Source organism: Arvicanthis niloticus, chromosome 15, assembly GCF_011762505.2.
Source record: "Arvicanthis niloticus isolate mArvNil1 chromosome 15, mArvNil1.pat.X, whole genome shotgun sequence".
Taxonomy (NCBI): domain Eukaryota; kingdom Metazoa; phylum Chordata; class Mammalia; order Rodentia; family Muridae; genus Arvicanthis; species Arvicanthis niloticus.
Genome location: NC_047672.1, coordinates 16,967,622 through 16,986,713, shown reverse-complemented (window position 1 = coordinate 16,986,713; position 19,092 = coordinate 16,967,622). Strand labels below are relative to the sequence as shown.

General features: G+C 41.3%; 1 protein-coding gene across 2 annotated transcripts in view; it reads left to right on the top strand.

The window, feature by feature from the left end:
- Positions 1-1,389: 1,389 nt before the first annotated feature.
- Cul1 (cullin 1) overlaps positions 1,390-19,092 on the top strand; it is a 62,799-nt gene continuing 45,096 nt past the window's right edge. The window contains exon 1 of one of the 2 annotated variants that reach the window (XM_034519648.2): positions 1,390-1,537. The gene's annotated coding sequence lies outside the window, so the exon portion shown is untranslated. Of the gene's footprint in view, positions 1,538-1,850; positions 1,992-19,092 lie in introns of those variants that run through there. The other variant, XM_034519647.2, reaches the window with a different exon arrangement.

The following is a 19,092-nucleotide window of genomic DNA, read 5'->3' as shown; positions in this document are numbered from 1 at the left end:
ACAAAAAAGGAGACTATATAGAATGATGAGGCTGAAGACAACAGATTAGGAAATATGGAGAGGAAGTAAATTGTTATCTCTGAATACATGAGAATCCAGTATACAAGGGACACACCTTCCTTTTTTTTTTTTAACCTCCACCCTCACCATACATCCACAGAAAAGTTAATAAAAACATTTCTTTTGAATGAGTTATTGAGGTGTTTGATATAAAACAAATTAAAATCTTTTCCCCAGACAAACCTAAGGATAACATAATTTGGTATACACATACACAGACACTACTTCTAACAATACTTAATAGATGTGATGGTGACAAAAAGCTACAGTTCGATGGAAGGGACTAAACCAGCAGTTCTCATGCTTCCTCAAGCTGCGGCCTTTTAATACTGTTCACCGGGCGACTCCCAATCAGAAAATGATTTTGGTTGTTATTTCATAACTGTAATTTTGCTGTTATGAATCGGATGCAAATGGTTTTAGAGGTAGAAGTTTTTCCAGTGGGTCTCGACCCACAGGCTGAGAGCTGCTGGACTACACACCAGGGGGACTTTCCTTTTGAGGGGAAGCACAGATGACTCAGCCTGTGGACTTGGGACTGTGAGGTCTGCTCAAGATTTCTGCCCTAAGTAGAATTTCTGTGGTGTTCTAGTTTGGTGAAAACAGAAGTTACATCAAATATATCTTTGGCCCAGATGATGGGCTAACTAAAAATCTTCCCTTGCTTGTTCATGGAATTAAATGGCAGATCTATGCCAGGATATTAAAACAGTTGCCTTTAATTAGGTGTTGTGGTAAATCCATTCTTTCTCCAGCCTCTCACCTGTGACTAGAGGTGTTGCCAAATTTACAATATTACAAACACAAGACGACAGCAGCAGGTTTCCAATGGGTGAGATTACTCTGCCTGTAAAAACAACACTATTTATTTCATGGCATCCCAAGTTGGAAATCGCAACTCCAACTCCCCAGAACTGAAGCGTATAGGGGAAAAGTGAAAAGTATCTAAAGAGGGAAGGGAGCCCACTGTAGTTGGGAGAAAAGGATTAAAGAGGGAGACACATACACGTGGGTATGTGAGTAAGCTGGAGGTTTCCGCAGGGGGATCTCCAAGGCCTGCAGGTAGGAAGGGGGTCGGAGAAGCAACAGCGCGTTTCTCTGGAGTCCGCGCTGATTTGGGGGGCCGCCTGCACATTTGACTTTCTCATCTCACGGTTGGGGACATTTGCCTCTGGTTCAATTCCAGGACCGGAGACACCCGGCTCAGTGCAGTTGGGGTCCATGTCAGCTCCCGGGATGTGCATGGAGGAGAGGGGCAGGGGAGGTCGAAGCCCCCGTCCCACAGCCGCTTCCGGAAGTTTCTTCAGGGCCAGAGCCCCCAACCTCAGCTCGGCCCCCACGAGAAGTCCGAAGTGGCGGGAAGCCGGGACTTGAGAGGCCGCCCGGACGCGAGGGCGGCGGGAAAACCTGGCGGAGGATTCGGCACGTCCGGCAGGACCCGGCTCGGCGTTTGGGAAGCAGAGGCCATGGCTCGCAGGTAGAAATGCCCGCGCGAAGCGTGGTCCTTGCCACGGAGGGGCGACCAGGGCCTCTGGGAGGGCGGTTTCGGGGCCCCTCCCGCGCCGCCGCCGGCCGGGCGATGGCGGCGACGGTTTCTTGGCTCCCCCGCCCCAGACGCCGATGGCGGTGCGTTCCGGCCCTCCCTCCCCCACGGCTTAGCCCCGCGGTCGCCAGAGCCGGTGAAGCCGGGAGGGCGGGGAGCGGCGGAGGGACGGCGAGAGGGCGGAGGTTGCGTGGTGCAGGCGGCGGCGGCGGCGGCAGGAGGAGGAGGGCCGGCAGGCGGGCAGGGGAGGAGGAGGAGGAGCGGGCGCCGTGTCGCACGCAGCTCCAGGCGGGGCAGCCCGGGCGCTGAGGGACGCGGCCAGACCTCGGCGGGCCCCGCGAGCACTACACGCCGTCGCCCGAGCGTCGGGGGGCGCCCGGAGATGCGGGTGAGTAGCGGCTCGGGCCGCGGTGGCGGGAGGCAGCGCAGGCCCCGGCGGAGCCGCGGCGTCGCAGTGACTCGGGCCGCGGCGTCCGAGCCCGGGCTGCCGGCAAGGCCTGAGGCGCCGCGGCTCGGCGGAATGGCGGCCGGGCCGGAGAAGTCGTGGGCGTAGGACGCCGAGGGCGGAGCGGAGCCGGCAGGCCCGGCCTGAGTCACCGGGCCGGCCAGGCTCGGCCTGGGCCGGGACTCGCAGGGCCAGGCCCGGGCTACGCACTGGGAAAAAGCCGGACTCACCGCGGCCTGTGGCGCCGGCCTCAGCGCCTCACGCGCCACCCCTCCCTTCCCCTCGGCCCTGGGGGTTCCGCTCGGCCGGGGCGGCTCCGGGCCGCGGGACTCGTGCTCTCGGGGATCCCGGGGCACTCATTGTTGCGACGGTGCGGGGGTATGATTATTGGGTAACAGTGATGCCCCGGGCTCCGTTCTCTCTGGGAGCGTGGCCGAGCAGGCGCGCCGGGATGCGGTGTGCTTTTCCAAAGGAACGGAGCCCCGGGGCGTCCGCCAGCTCTCCTCAGTCGAGCTGGGCCCTGTGCGGCGGCCTCGGCGCGTCCCCGGGCCTGGCGGGAGCGCGCGCTCTGACCCCAAAGGTAACCGGGCCCCGGGCCAGGAGGGCCGAGTCGGGGGCCGGAGACTGCGGGCCTCTATTCTTAAATCCCGCGTGGCCCTGAGAACCCCCTCTTTCTGTCACCTGTGCCCCGTGTTACACAGGAGATAATTAAGAAAGCAAGGAACGCTTGCACTCTGATTCCTTGAGCCTCATCCCCAAAGTTAAGGTCTGCCAAAAAGAGGATTCCCCGTTTCCGACGAGGTCAACTGTTGGTGCTTGTAGTTGGTTCACAGTCGTTGGGGGCTGGGGCTTAGGGCACGCATGCTGAAATGCACTCAAGTTGTTCGAGTGTTTCCAGTTGCTCTGTGTGTACCTGCTCTTTGCTGGAGTAGCATTAAGACAGCCAAAAGCTAAGAATGGATTAAATAATTACTGTTTTGGAAAGGCACTGGGGTGACAAAAGAGGAACTAAGTTCCTTTTACTTCAAGTTTCTAGGACCTAACCCTAATTAACACTCTGAAGAGTATAGTTGGGGAAAATAAGGATATGAGGTCTTTCTTTGTTTGAAAAGGTTTTAAGATTTCTTTCTTTCTTCTTTCTTTTTTAACTTAAAGCTTGTATTTGTTGTTTCCCATAGTAAATTGAAACAGTTATATCTCATTTTAAATTCTGAGTATGCAACACAACACTGGCTTGCTTTATCTTCTATTATGCCCATTTTTGGAGGTTTTGGGGGAGCATTTACTAAGCTTGGGAGAAAAGGCTGAAGTGCTTTCTAAAAATGTTAACTGTTTCTCTTTCCTCCCCCATTGGCATCATCTTTAGAAAACTATTTTGCCCAAAAGCCAACCAATTTTAGATATGCTAGGGTGTTTTTAGATAAACATCTTTCCTGAGTGGTCAGGCCCTGGAAGGTGTGGCCCACATTCCTAGTATGTCACATACATCTGAAGTCTGAGCTAATTTGGCCAGGTGTCTTTAGATATTACATAGACTCTGTTGTTCAGGGAACTCCACCTTCTTGCTCTAATTAATTTTGTCAGTGCAGGCTTATTTCCCATACATGTGACTATGAAATCATTGAAGACAGGGAATAAGTACTTTACTTTGTATCCCTCAGATAACATAGAACATGATCTTGGTGGTACCATGAATGATTTTTTTTTTTTTTTTTGGACTAACTCTAAATTAAATTAATCCTAGGGTTTTACTACTCCCCTTAATTTTGGCTGCAGAAAACAGTCACTGTTGCTGCTGAACTTGTTAAAAGTGCAAGTTTACTATTATGTTGCATGCTTCCCTAGAGTGGAACTGTCATTTTTCTTGTGTCACCCCTTCCACCCTCATAACTACATCCTGTGTCCTAAGGGAAAAAATTGTTGAGGGTTTTAGTTGTAGAAATCCAAACAGTTTTTAAAATTAAAATTAATCATTCTAATTTAAGGAGTCAGTATTTTTTTTTTGTTTTTGTTTTTTAAAAAACAAGTTTGTTTACCCCTTTGCTTTTGAAGTAAAGCAGGTTAGTATTTAAGCCTGGAAAGATAGGCCAGCCCAGTTGTACCAGAAGTTTCTGTGAGAGGATAAGGGATAATGTACCTTCATTTCAGCAAGGATAATTATGTTTAAATGAACAAACTCTTAAGTCAAACAATAGTTACTTGGCATTCTTAAGATTTGACTTGTGGCCGGGCGGTGGTGGAGCACGCCTTTAATCCCAGCACTTGGGAGTTTGAGGCCAACCTGGTCTACAGAGTGAGTTCCAGGACAGCCAGGGCTACACAGAGGAAAAAAAAAAAAAGATTTAACTTGTTAGGGCCCCCAAAAGTTATGAATGCCTTGAAGTTTGATCACTTTCTAAGTCCCATAGCCTAGTCTTTTTTACCTTTACCAATGAAGTCATGGAATAAATTGTTTTTGAAAATCAGTGGTTTCATTTTGAACTTATCTTTTAGGTATGCTTGGGGGAAAAAAAGCTGTTAACCATCTATTTTAAAGGACAGTTCTAAATTCATCTTTTAAAAAAACCTGTGTGTATATGCACCATAGCACACGTGGAAATCACAAGACAAACTTCATAGTCTTTTTCTCTATCTTGTGGGTCCCAGGGATTCCTTAAACAAGGCAGCAGTTCTTTAGACTTGGCAGCAAGTACCTATTATTTTTTAAGTGATACCATCTAACTTTTAAGTCCTTAAAATATGTGGATTCCATAGGAACATAACCAATGAGACATTGGAGAACTACTTTATAGAACATAATATACCACTTCATGTTTGACCACCAGGATTATGAAAAGCCCAAGTTTGATAGTATTTAATTTTCCCCTTGGGAAAACTGAACAGAAGGAAGATTCTGCTTTGGTTTCCATTCATGATTTAGCTTGATTGCACTTCTGATTTGTTCTGGGTTAACATTATGTCTTTTTCTTTTCTTTTTTTAAAAATCACTTGATAGCTCAGGCACCTCCATCTCAGGAAAGCTGGTCTTGCCATCCTGTCTAGGACCTTTCCCTAGGTCCTCATGGTGTCCTGTCTATGGTACTGTCCCAGTGCTTAGCCTTTTGATGACATTTGGTGGTTTCTTCTATTAGACTGACTTTACCCAGGGTCAGGGTGGAACAAATATGACCCTCGTACCTAGTTTAGTGCTCACGTTAAAATTCATATGCATCTTCCCACTTCAAATCCTTTACAAAGCCATATGAAGTGGAAATACTGACCTTGTAAAAAATAGAAGGGTCCTGGACTTTGGGTGGTTTTCATCAATGCTATGAAGGTGTAAAGCCCCAGGTAGGGGATTAGAGCAAAATAGTGATCCCAGAGCTTGAACTTTTACATAAGGGCTCTTCTTGAAAGTCTGATGTATATAAAATTAAAGATTAGCAGAGATTAAAATGAAAGTGTCTTTAAGGCCTGATGTCTGATCATTACAACAGGATGCATCATACATAACTATGATTGGCTCCCAAAAATGAGTTTTTTCTTTCTGGTCCTTCAGAAAACACTGACGAGTACTTAGACAGTGATGGTATAGATATTAACAGTTGTAGAACTTCGGGGCTATTGTTAAATTGGGTGTAATGTTATGACTCATTGGCCTTGCAAAATTCTTAAATCCATTTAATAAGCTAATTTTTTTAAAGGCCTGTGTCAGAAAATACTTTAGAAAACAGACTACCAATTTAAGTATATGTATAAAGTATGCAGTGGTTTAAGTAATTAAAGTTGTAATAGTGGTGATTTTAGGTGAACTTGTATCGTTTAAAAATGTTTATAAAAAATTAACAGAAAGTATCAATTTCAAGTCTCAGGATGGAGAAACTTAATAATAATACCAAAAATATAGACTTTAAAGGAGAACCGATTACTTCAGAATTGTAAAACTTTATGGTAAAATCTTATAAACAGAATAAAAGGCAAATGACAAACTAAGAAAATGTTTTTACATGCAAATTTACCTTTTATACTATCAAAGGGGGCTTGTAAACTAATGGAAAAAAAATTACCTCCTATGGCAAAAAAATGGGAAAATTGGAATAGGAAACATGAAAAATCTTGAGCTTCACGTGCAATATTCCCAGAAGTGGCGATCTGTAATGTTTAAAATAAGTCACTTTTGTTGAGATGGAGAAGTATGCCTACTCATTGCTAAAAAGAATATAAATAGTTTTTTTAAAGTACTTTTTTTTGAAGATTTGTTTTATATAAGTACACTGTTGCTGTCTTCAAGCACACCAGAAGGGGCATCAGATATCATTACAGATTGTTGTGTGAACCAGCATGTGGTTGCTGGGAATTGAACTCAGGACCTCTGGAAGAGCAGTCAGTGCTCTTAACTACTGAGCCATCTCTCCAGCCCATAAATACACCTTTTTAAAGACTTGTTTGTGTGTATGGGTGTTTGGATGCGTATATGTATGTATATGTCCCATATGTATGCCTGGGCCCAGAGACCTGGTAACCCCACAGAATAGAAGACAACATTAGATCTCCTGTAATTGGAGTTAGGGCCTGTCATGTTGGTGTTGGGAACTAACTGATCTTGGGTTCTCAGGAAATGCTCTTAACTGCTGAGCCATCTCTTCAGCCCCAACTAAATATTTTTCAAGAGCAAAAAGTATAGCAGAAACTTTCAAAATGATGTATAGTTTGAAATAGCTAGCCTGTTTTTAAGGATTTTATTAACAATATAAAAAGTGATCAGTAGATTAGTAATTTTCTTCTCCCTGTATATGTGTCTTTTCCTCATGCACTGATTTTCAGTTTGGGGTTATTGTAAATGACAATTTCAGCATTGTTTAGGTAAATCCTTGCATTTCTGTAATACTGTATTGAATATTCAAGTGCAAAGATAATAAAAATTCATATGTATAAAAGTTTTTTAAGAGTGCAAGTGTATGCATTTTGGAAAGTAACTACATGTTAGTGATTATCTTTAAGAAGTGGTTCACTTTAGGGCTTTTTTTTTTTTGCCAATGTTCTATACTGTATATGTATTTATAGATAGACAACTGGAAATACAATATAGTGAATTGATTCTTCTTTGGATGGTTTTTGGAGCAAGATGCTGGGGATGGAATCCAGGGGAGCTTCAAACTCTTTATATGTTGGGCAAGTCTCTCACTTCTGAGCTACTTCCCAGGACAGTGAAATAATTTTCAAAAGCATAAATTCTAAGAAAATAGTAATAGAAGAATGGCTGCCGAGGAAGATTATTCTGCTTATTCAATAAAGAGTTACTCGGTATTTGATTTACCTGCTCCTCCTTTCCATGTGTTAATGGGTAGGGTTAAATGTCTGGCTTGGTAGCCTGATTCCAGTGGTCAAGTTCTCCTTTGTCTTCTGTTCTCATTCATTCTTGTATCATCCTTCACATTCCTGCCATTAAACTGTCTTAATCTCATGAAGCTCAATGTTTTGATATTTTCTCATTTATTTAAAATAGCCTTCATAGTGGAGATCTCCTTTTCCTTAAAAAAAAAAAAAAGTGTGTGTAGTGTGTGTGTACACATATGTGTACACAGGCATGCTACCACACAGTTGTGGAGGGCAGAGAGGACAAACTTGCAGCACTCAGTTCTTGGGATTAAATTTAAAGTCACAAAGCCTGCACGCAGGTGCCTTTCATTGCTGAGCCATCTGGGGAGCTGAGTGTTCCTTTTCTTGGTGATAATTGAACTTCCCATCCCATTTGCTTAGTTCATAACTCCTAATAATAGGAGATACATTTTAAGTTGAATGTTTAAATTATGATGCCTTCATTTCTAGTAACAAAGCTTAAACATCTTATAGTATCACTAAAATAGTTAGCTGTGCCTGATAAACATCTTAAAATCACAAAGTGGAAAAAAGGTACAAGAACTTAGATCTTCCTTCCTGGGGGTGGGGGGTTGGAAAGAGGCCTGCTCTGGTCAGACTAGAAGGAAAGGTTTGGGATCGTGCATGAGCATGAGGTTGGTAAGCCATGGAGCAGACTCCTCAGTCCCTAGTGGAATCCTAGGAGTGGATTCAGATCCAAGGCTTACCTTTAGGAAGTATAAGACTGGTTTGGGAGAGAGATGGATGAGGGTACAGGGTAGTGAACTTCTCTCATCTTAAGGATTAAGTCTTGAAAAGCTTTACTTAACAGGTTAATCTTACAGGAACACTGATGTTAAACACTAAGTTTGTGCCAAAGACTTGCTAAATACATGCTTTTGACTTACTGACTGCTACTTCTCAGCTTTCTCCTTCTTGCAAATGCCTTATATTGGAAGAGGTCATCTTTGTTCTGGTTAAAACTAGATTTTGATATGTGTCACAGAAATATGTAATGCTAATCATCATATAGTCTACTGAAATTCAACTTGAGGGCTTCTTATTTGGTGAAAAGACCTTATTTGATGAAAGAAACTTATGCAGAGAGAGATAGGTCACTATTTTCAGGGGCCCCAAAAGATACAGAAAGAAGAAAACTCATATGGCCGGTGGAGTAGTTTTGCCTGTTAGCTCTTCAGTGTTAGTTTTGTACATAATTGACTTTGCCTTATACAGAGATTTTTTTTTTTTAATGTATATGGGTGTTTTACTGCATGTATATGGTGGTTTGAAAAAGAATGACTCCCATAGGCTCATATATTTGAATGCTTAGTCACCAGGTTGTGGCACTATTTGAAAAGGATTAGAAGGTATGGCTTGGAGTGGATGTGGCCTTGGAGGAAATGTGTCCATATTGGGGGTGAACGGTGAGTTTTCAGAAGCCCACACCAGGCCCAGGCACCCAGCTCCAGCATGCTCTCTCTGCTCCTTACTCCCCTACCTCTGCTTATGGAACAGTATGTAGTTCTCAGGACTTCTCCAGCACCTACCTGCCTGTATATGCTCCCTGCCATGATGATAATGGACTGAGGCTCTGAGACTAAACCATCCCTTAATTAACTGCTTTTCTTTTGTAAGAGTTGCCATGGTGGGGGCTGGAGAGGTGGCTCATCGGTTAAGAGCACTGACTGCTCTTTTGGAGGTCATGAATTCAATTCCCAGAAACCACATGGTGGCTCAGAACCATCTGTAACAGGATCTGATGCCCTTTTCTGGTGTGTCTGAAGACATTGACAGTGTACTCACATACATGAAATAAATAAATAAATCTTTTTTTAAAAAAAGAGTTGCCTTGGTCATGGTATCTCTTCACAATAGAACAATGACTAAGAAAATATATGTATACCATGTACATGCCTCGTGTCATGGAGACCAGGAGAGGGTGTTAAATCCTCTGGAACTGGAGTGCAGCTGTTTGTGAGCTACCGTGTGGGTTCTGGGGACCAAACTTGGGTCCTCTGGGAGAGCAACAGTGTTCTTAACCACTGAGCTAGCCCATTTTGTTTTTAATGTATCAGATCACTTTAGATATTCCAAAGTTTTGATTCTAATGATTTATAATGAATAGACTCATTTAACCTGTTAACTATTTTTTCAGAATTAAAAAATACAAACAAAAAAATTTCCTTGTCTGTACACATGCAAAGGTCAAAGCACTTTTGAGTTGTTTTTTCTCTTTCACCATTTGGACTTGAAAATCTAAGATCATGAGGCAAGCGCCTTCATCTGTTCAGCTATCTTACCAACCCCTTGTGTATAAAATCTTAGTGCTACTAAAACTATGGGGGAAATCTGGATTTTATAATTTTAGTATTCTTTATCCTAAAAAAAAAAAAAGTATTTTCACATGGAAACATTGGGTTTTTAAAGATACGCTTGAAAACCTTTCTTGAGCAATACCCAAGTAAGAGAAGCAAGTTATGTGACAGCAAAAATACTGAAAGCATTGCAGTTTTACTGTTAGATGGACTGGGGTCTTGGGTATGGTAGGCAGTAACTGTTGAGCTATAATTTATTTCTAGCCCTTTTGATTTCTTTGTTTTTTTTTTTTTTCCAGCATGTTCTCTGCCAAAATGTCTCTAGAAATTGTATGGGTTGGCCTTGAACTATCTCTGCAGCTTAGGTTGGTCTTGGATTTGGGAAAGCTTCCTTGGCTTCCATAGTAGCTGGAATTAATAGGTCTATGTCATTAGTTCCAGTCACCAGCATGGTTTAAGTTTAGTCCCGTACATTAAACTAAAGTACAGCAGTAAAGACAGTGTGTGGCTTTGTGTAAAACTAGCTAAAACTGGTATAAGAATAGAGAACATGAACACCTTTGTTTGGAGGGTGTGCTTTGTATTTATTTAAAATTTTGATGTCAGTGTTCTTTAGTTTGGTTTTTGGTACTGGGGATTGAGTCTAGGGCCAGACTTCAATTATTGCAGATGAGACTTTAGTGTCTCTTCTGCCCCTCAACAGTACTTGCAATCCTAGCTTGAGGTGGGAAGATCATTGGAGCCCAGGAGTGTGAGGCTATCCTGGATCCAGTTATGACTAGACTGGTACCTAGAAATCCTAGTTACCCTTATATTTTGACAGATAAAAGTAAGTTATGCAAATTATGCAGATGGTTTTACAATAAAAAAGAAAGCCATGAATCTTGATTAGGAACAGGCACAGTTCAAGAAAAATCTCCAGCTTGTAGAAAATGTTGGAGGCTTATTTGTTTGAAAACCATTTTCTAAGGGGAAGTTGGTATTGCAGGATGTAGGGACCCTGTCTCCAAAACAAAACCCAAAGCAGGTTGATGACATCTCAGGGGCACTTAAAGTTGGCCTGTAGCTTGCACATACGCATGGACATGATGGCTTTTTGTAAATGTAGCATGACCACATGCCCAGAATGGGGTGGCAGCAGAAGGTACATCAAACTTACTGTGAACTCATAGATGCTTCCAAGATTACTATCCAAGGTGCTCACCAGAATGGGGCAAGATTGGTGTGCTTGACCTCTTATTTCTTTACTTAAGGTCAATACAGTAGTAAGTAAATTGTCTTCAAATCAAACAATGTAGAACTCCTTTAAGGTGGTTCGGGTGTGACGATCTATAACCTCAGCAACACAGCAGGCCAAGGCAAGAAGATCACAGGTCAGGTTAGCCCTGGCAACTTAGTGAAAAATATGAAATGTGTTAAGGATGCAGCCATGTGGTACAGTGCTCACCTAGTGTTTCATGATGACTCCTGCCACAGAAAAGAAAGAGGAAAAATAAAAACCAAATAAAAGAAGTGTGTATTCTCTTCAGCTAATTTGTGGTGGAGTAGAAAGATTGCTTGAATGATGGGTGGTCTAACTAAGTAAGGAGAATGGCTGATGAGTTTTCAACCCAGGGTTAGATGAGTTATTTTTAACAAAATAGAAAAGGGTTGAGTTTTTGTTGTTTCGTCTTTAATTGACAACCTTGAATAGGTGATGGATAGCTGGATACTTTCTTCATGATGTGCCACTTTAAAAATCATATTGAGCAGGTAGTTTCTCAGGCCTTGTATCCACTTGTATAGGATAGTGTGGTCACTGTGCACATGAGACCGTTGGAAATTGACTGAGTAGGACTTGTGGGAACTAGGAGTTGAAGTAGAGTTCATTGCTGCAGTCATTACATGCTTGTACATCTTAGTCGAAGCAGTTCTCACGGACAAACCTAAGTGACAGAAGGAGAGAGACAAGGGACCATTACAATACAATTCTGCTAGGAACATTTTGGTGTGAATTTGGGGGCAGTACTGGCTCAGTATCATTATATCAAAATATTGTGGAATTTAAAGGCAGCATTTATTTACTTCATTTTGACTGGAAAGCCAGGATTGTCCCCTACAATGACAGCTCGCCAGTGAAGAGATCTTCTAGTGAGTTGTGGAGTGAGGAGTTCAAGTTTCATGAACACATTTGTCTTTGAAATACTCTTGTAGTGTTTCTATAGTACTAGAGACATCTGCATCCGAAATGTTTAAAATCAGAAACTTTGAGGACCAGCTCAACGCTCTGGGTACATCTATGACTGTCTAGAGTAGCTTGGGATGGGCAGTCTTTCCACCAGATAGAATCCGGAACTCAAAAAGTAGAAAGTTAACTAAGCATAGATTTCATCTGCCTTTGTTTCCCAACTATGGATTCAGTGAACAGCTGCCTCATACCTGCTACCATGCCTTCCTCTTCATGATGGACTGTTCCTTTAGAAGATTCAGAGTAGGGCTGGAGAGATGGCTCAGTGGTTAAGAGCACTGACTGCTCTTCCAGAGGTCCCGAGTTCAATTCCCAGCACCCACATGGTGGCTCACAACCATCTATAATGGAATCCGATCCCCTCTTCGGGTGTGTCTGAAGACAGCTACAGTGTACTCACATACATGAAATAAATAAATCTTTAAAAAAAAAAAAAGAAGATTCAGAGTAAAGCCTTTCTTCCTTGGGTTGCTTTTGTCAGGATATTTTATAACAGCAATAGAAAAAAATAAACAAGTACAATACATTTTCATAATAACCAAAAATAATACATTTTTAAATAACAGGTATAAATGTAAACCCTACTTACTAAAACACTGATTACCTAAATAGCAATAATTACTAAGAAAGCCTAGTTTTGAATTAACAAAGTATAACAAAAATGTTATGTATTTTTTAAAAAGTATAACATTTAATATTAGTATCTTTTGTTTACTAATGTTTCCTGTCCTGTAGAATATGTGTGTTTCACAAGTACATAAAGAAACAGTGAACTTCTAGTTTCCTTTTTAAGGAAAGTTTTGCAAACACTACATGAATAAGTTCATCCTAGGATTCCCCTGTGTTTTATGGATTATAAGCATTTTCTAATAAATTTATATGGATTAGAAGCTTATGGATTTTAAGGAACATCTTTAGAAGGAAGAAAGCAATCATTTGTGAGGAGGGTTCCTATGATGTCCAAGCTACGGGGTCTTACCTAATCTTTACATCAATTCTGAGAATTTGATGTTTAATTTCCCTCCCTCAATCCTTCTTAAGGTGAAACTTGTTTATATTTCTGACATACAGCATGATAATTTTTCTTTGTTTTATGGTAGTAGGGCCTCAATGCATGCCAGTTCAGAGCCCCTATCTCTGAGATCTTATATACTTAGATCTCCTAAAAATGGCTAAATAATGAAATCAATCTATAAATAACTTTAATAACCACATATTTATCCTTTTGTAAGATTTTTCAGGATTTCCTTTTAGCACTTCTCTTGTTTCTTGTTTTTTCAGCATGTATCCAGTATGTTATTAACTATAGTCACTATGCTATGTAGTAGCTCTCTAGAGGTTATTCATGTGCTATAACTGAAACTGAATCACCTGAACAATCCTCCTTACCCCCCCTCCATATCCTGTATTTAATTTTTAAGAGTTTCTTTAAAATGAATGATGTCAATAAGAAGTGTTCAGTATGGAAGGACCCAACTGTTGTTGACTTCTAGGTGAATCTGCTAGTTACATTTAGGTTTTGCCATGTTTATCTCATCAGCAATTGGTGTGTTTGTTCAATGCCATCTGGTGGTGAGCTGAGTTGGGGGCCAGAGTGTTGAGGTTGCCAAGGGACTTATTTAAAGGAGTGGAAAGCAGAAAAAAGAGACATGCTGCAGCAGAATCTGCTGTTTTGTATTAGGCAGTGAATTCATGGTCACATAAGTTCAGCAAGGAGATTTACAGAAAGGATTGATTATTTTTTAATAAGGTATGTGGTTTGTTTTTGGTAGTTGAGTCATGATAGTTATCATAGCTTCCCATTTATTTGTAGATTATGCTTTCATTCTAGTTTCAGAACTTAAAACTCATATCTCATTCTAGTGCTCTAGTGGGGTATGGGAATAAACTCATATCTGAGATATTCTGGGGATCCTACTGTGTCAGTGGTCTCAGGAGAGGCAGTATCTATTTCTGTTGGCAACAGGAATCCACCATCCTCTTAGAATTGTTTTGAGTGGACTGGTATTCATTTTCTTTCACTGTATGCCACCTGGTTTCCTTATCACTCTAGTAGAGCCCCCTGGCTGCCCCATTGAGTATTGAACCCAGGGCCTCTGCACACAGCACTCTACCACTGGCTATTAATTCATCTGGAGTAACATTCTTTAAGGTCACCTGTCTCCAGACATTTACTACAGTCAGTGACTTTTTCCAGACAGATCTTTTTGTTGATAGGTGTTCAGCCATCTTGCTGTTGTGCTCATCAGACTTTAACCGGCACAACGAAGGAGATCCTATATCCTGGTGGCTTATATTGTGAGTGCCAGTTCTCGTCTCCACTCTTTTATACTTTGAAAATATTGTCCAGTTTAATGCCTGTACTTGTACAGTTTTGCTTATTTCTTGAGGTGTGGTTTCCTTTGGGCTTCAGTTTTATGCTTTACTTTTTTACACATGTTTATTTTGATGTTTATCATGACACGTCTATGAACCTGGACAGCAGCAGACAACTTTCAGGAATTGATCCTCTCCTTTTACCATAAGAGCACAGGTCAAGCTCAGGTCATCAGGGTCAGAACAGGACCTTTACCCACTAAGCCATCTCACTGGCCCAGTGTTATATGTTTTAAAAACTGTCGGCTTGGGCATTTTCATTTTGTTCTTTTCAAAGTTAATATATGTAAAATTAAGATCCTTTATCTCCATTCTTGAGTCATGCCTCTTCATGTAACTTAATGCTCATAAAAGGTTGTTTCTCAGACTTCTTCTGAGGTTTTGTAGCGTGAGAACTTTTAAATCAAGTGTTGAGTTTAGTACTGCAGGAAGTTTCACAGAAACCTATTAACAGGTGTTAAATGATCATTTAACCTGTCTAGAATTGTGAAATAGCATACTGTTGGACTCCATGTTTGTTTACAATGTGGTGTTGTTAGGTGGTTGCCTGAACAAGGCACAGTTGGTTGAGATCATACTGACAGTTGTGGTCTGAACATGTTTCTATAGCTCTTAATAATTTTTTGATTTTTAAAATTTTATTCGTGTGAGTATTTTGCCTCTATGTGTGTGTATGTATCAAAATTGTGCATGGTACCTGAGGAGGTCAGAAAGGATGTTAGCTTCCCTGGAACTGTAGTTTCAGATGGTTGTCAATGATCTGGGTGCTGGGAATGGAAACTGTCCTCTGAAACAACAGTCAGTACTTTTCAGGACCATCTCTCCGGCCCATTTTTTTGGGTTGCTTTTTTGCTTTTCTTTGTACCATGAGAAATCTTCAAGTGTAACAGAACTGTCCACCAGAGACTAACATTTACTTCCCACTTAAAAGGTAATGAGTGGATTCTCCTGTAATCTCAATATTGGTGGGTTTGAATGATACTGACAGTAGCTGTAACAAGCCAAGAAAATCACAACAGTTTTCTTTTTTCCTTTCTGCCTATCTGCTTGCTTGTTTGTTTGTTTGTTTGTTTGTTTCTCCCTCCCCCTACCCCTCAAACCCCCTGTCTTTGATGACAGGGTTTCTCTATGTAGCCTGGCTGTGTCTGCCTCTTCTCCTGAGTGCTAGGATTAAAGGTGTGTACCATTACCACTTGACCTTTACTGCAGTTTCTTACTGAAGAGCAACATTGCAAAATACTATATCTATGGCCAGCATTCATAATCAGGGAACTGTCACATTTTAGACAGGTTAGTAAAAATCAAGATGTCGTTTTCTTCTTCATTCACAATGTCTCTGAATATATCTATTTATGAATGTGAAAGGGTACGTGTGTGTTCCTATGGAAGTCAGAGGATAACTTTCAGGAGTCAGTTCTCTCCTTCCCTGAACTTAGGCATCCAGCTTTCAGAAGCTGGCTATTTTTTATTTTTTTATTTTTAGTTTATCTTCCTAGAAACAAAACTATACTTGTCTGTATGTTGGTATTTGCTCTTCCCTACACATAGAAGGTCTCCTGCTTTGATCAGCTAATGTCTGCTGAGAAATGCTTGTGTGGTCGGTCAGTACCCAGAGGCTCTCCTCATTCCTTTGTATAATTGCACAGGCCACCAAGGCATGGACCAAGGTCTTCTTGTCCCTTGTTGATGGATTTTTTTTTTTTGACAAATTGCTAGTCTTTTGCAGTGACTAAACTTGAATTTACAACTTCTTGTGATTTTGGCCTATTTATTTGGGGGAGAGAGATTCCTAGAAGTGGATTTCTGGCCCAAAGGTAAAATGTTTCCATTTTAGGAAAAAAAAAAAGTTGAAAATTTAAAGATTTATTTTTATTTATTTCAAATTATGTGTATATAGGAGAGAGGTATATGTGCATATTTGCATACAGGTGCCCTCCAAATCCAGAAGAGACATTGTCAGATCTGGAGTTGAAGTTATAAGTAGTTGTAAGCTGCCTGATGTTTGTGCTAGAAACTTTTGGCCTCTGCGAGAGCCCCAAACACTGTTTATAGCTGAGCTCTCTCTCCAGCCCCTTGAATGTTAATGTGATATTGTCTGTCCTGAAATTGAAAGAAAAATTGTAGGAGGTTTCAAAGTACAAATCTGAGATAGCCATTGTTGTCTTTCAGTCTTTATCTGTTTGTGCCACTGTTACCCAGCCAGTCCATTTACCATAATTCTTACATTATGTTTCTCATCTGGCCTTTGTTTTCCATTGCTGATGTGGTTATTTAGCCAGTATCTCAGTTCTCTTGTTAAAGTTCCTATTAGGTTTACTGCTTGTTTTTCCTCTCTTAGGTAAACTTTACAAAGTTGTCAGACTAACATTTATAAACTTGGGTTAGTAGACTCCCTGTCTAGCTGTAGACTTAAGGCCTCGTGTACACTTAGAACAAATGTACCCTTTCCCTGCCTCTCACACTTCCTGCACACATTCTTCCCCCAATCTTGTGTGATTCTCCTGCTTGTTCACTGTTCTTCCCTGTTTGCACTTCTGTTGAGACACTAGTCACCCTTGCTAAAATATCGAAAACCTTCAGTTTGAAAGCCTTCCTTCTTGATCTTTGTGGCCAGACAAGACTTCTTTCCTTTCTGAACTTGTGTTGCCACTATTACTGTCTTTGGTTGGGTAATGGATTATATATATCATATGACCTGTGCATTTGGGTAAACCTTGGGAATTGTATTTTTGCTTGTTTATATAGTTGTTGTTGTAGGGCAAGGTTTTAAGTTAGGGAGCTCAGTAATCTGACTTTTAGTGATAGGTATATATGTAGACCTCAAGGCAGCTTGTAGAGATGTTCTCATTTCTGTAAAGCTAGAGTGTTTAAGTTTAGTCTCTCCCTACCCCCAAGGATTTATTTTTATTCCAGTGTATAGCAATTAAAATTCATATGAATGTTTGTGTAAATTAATACAGTGGCTATTTTTATCCTAGCTGGTTCCTCAGTAATGACACAGAGACCAAGATTTACTTAATCAGGCTGTACCAGATGAAATCTGGCAGTCATTGATCTATTTTAATCCTCTAAGCAAATCCCTGAGACACTTGCATTTTAGTACTGGTCTGGTCCTCTGGGCTTCAGATGTATTTTCCCATTATGTCTCCTCTCCCTTATTCTTCTCTCTCTCCCCCCTTCCCCTGGCTGGCTGAAATCCTGCCCTATTCTCTCTATTGCCTAGTTATTTGCTTTTCCAGCTTCTGTTGGTATGGTAGAGAATAAATGATGAACATTGTTTATGCAAAATTGAGACAGGAGATTCTTGACTTAAGCATTACAATGCCATGTCTGGATTGCAACAAGATATGAGGGCAGAGAAATCAGCATTTGAGTAAGAAGGATAAACTTTACAGAGTGCCTACACTAGTGCATGAATATTTTGCCTGTATGTGTGTCTGGTGCCCAAGAATTCCAGAAAAGGGCACTAGATACCTTGGAATTAGAGTTAAGAATGGTTGTGAGAGCTATTTGGGTACTGAGAACCAAACCCAGCCAGTGCTCTTAACTGCAGAGCCATCTCTTTAGTCCTCCTAAGCACACCTGTTTAAATTTATAATTAGATTATCTCTAGGGAAGTTAGAGTTATGCAGCCAAGGCTACATTTAATTTAGAATGTTTCTACAACCTAAAAGATTTCTGTCCCTGTTTGCAGTCATTCCCACCCTGGGCCTAGGAAATCATTAATCTACTTTCTGTCTAGAGATGCTTTTAGTTAAAATTGGTAGCATGGGGGATAAAACTGCATTCTACCCTTGAGCCACTGCGTCAGTCCTGATTTAATTTTTATGCGCTTCAAATCATAGTTGTTTGAATAGAAGTTCCTTTCACTTGTGTTTAAAAGAGATAATTTAAGTGAGAGTTTTGTGAGCCTTGAATTTCAGTACTGAAACATAAAATAGTAAATGCTGGCCACAGTAGATGTACAGAAAGAATGCTGATTTTCAAATACACAAGTTGTATTTACAGTGTATCAGCTTCTGTTCTGGTGTGCTTAAATGGATTTACACAAATGGTGAAAGGTAAAAATAATTAATGCAGATTCAAACAAGAATTTTGAATAGATTTGGAAGTATGAGTGAATGTCAAGGCTGTGTAATGACCTGCTCACTTGGCAACAGTGTAGACTTGTCTGCACCTTCACCATGAACCTTTTCAACTGTCTTTTTGCACGGTTCTTTTGGGAAGCCTAATGCTAGTTGTAGTATTGAGTTATGAATAACTCTTGGAAACAGGTGTCGGGGACTGCTCTATCAATGTTGGAACCCACACTGCCAAAAGCCTTGGGGGCTAAACTGTTAGAGCCGGCACTGCCCCAAGATGCCCTGGTCCACAGGTCGGGGTTCAGCAAGAGAGAGTGTGAGGACAGACACGAAGAATGGAGACTAGACAGAGTGTGATTCAATCCTGTTTATTCTTCAGTCTCTCTTCTTCTCTCCAAGCCCCTAGTTCCCAGTCCCTAGTTCCTAGCACCAAGTCTCAAGTCCTAATGCCAGTTCTAAGTTTCTCTCCCAAGTTCTAAGTCTTTTTCCAAGTGCCTGTTTTTTATATGTCTCACTTCTAAGTCACGCCTTTAAGTCACAGCCTTTAAGTCTCACACACCCAAGGGAAGATCCTGAGTATCTAAAACAAGATGTTATTAGAGTGTACTCAGATGTTGTATGTAGGCTGTTGTAAACAGTTCTCTTGTTAGGGTATATGGCTCAAGATGGCTGCAAGGATGATAGCCGCTTTCTGTTGTCCCCAC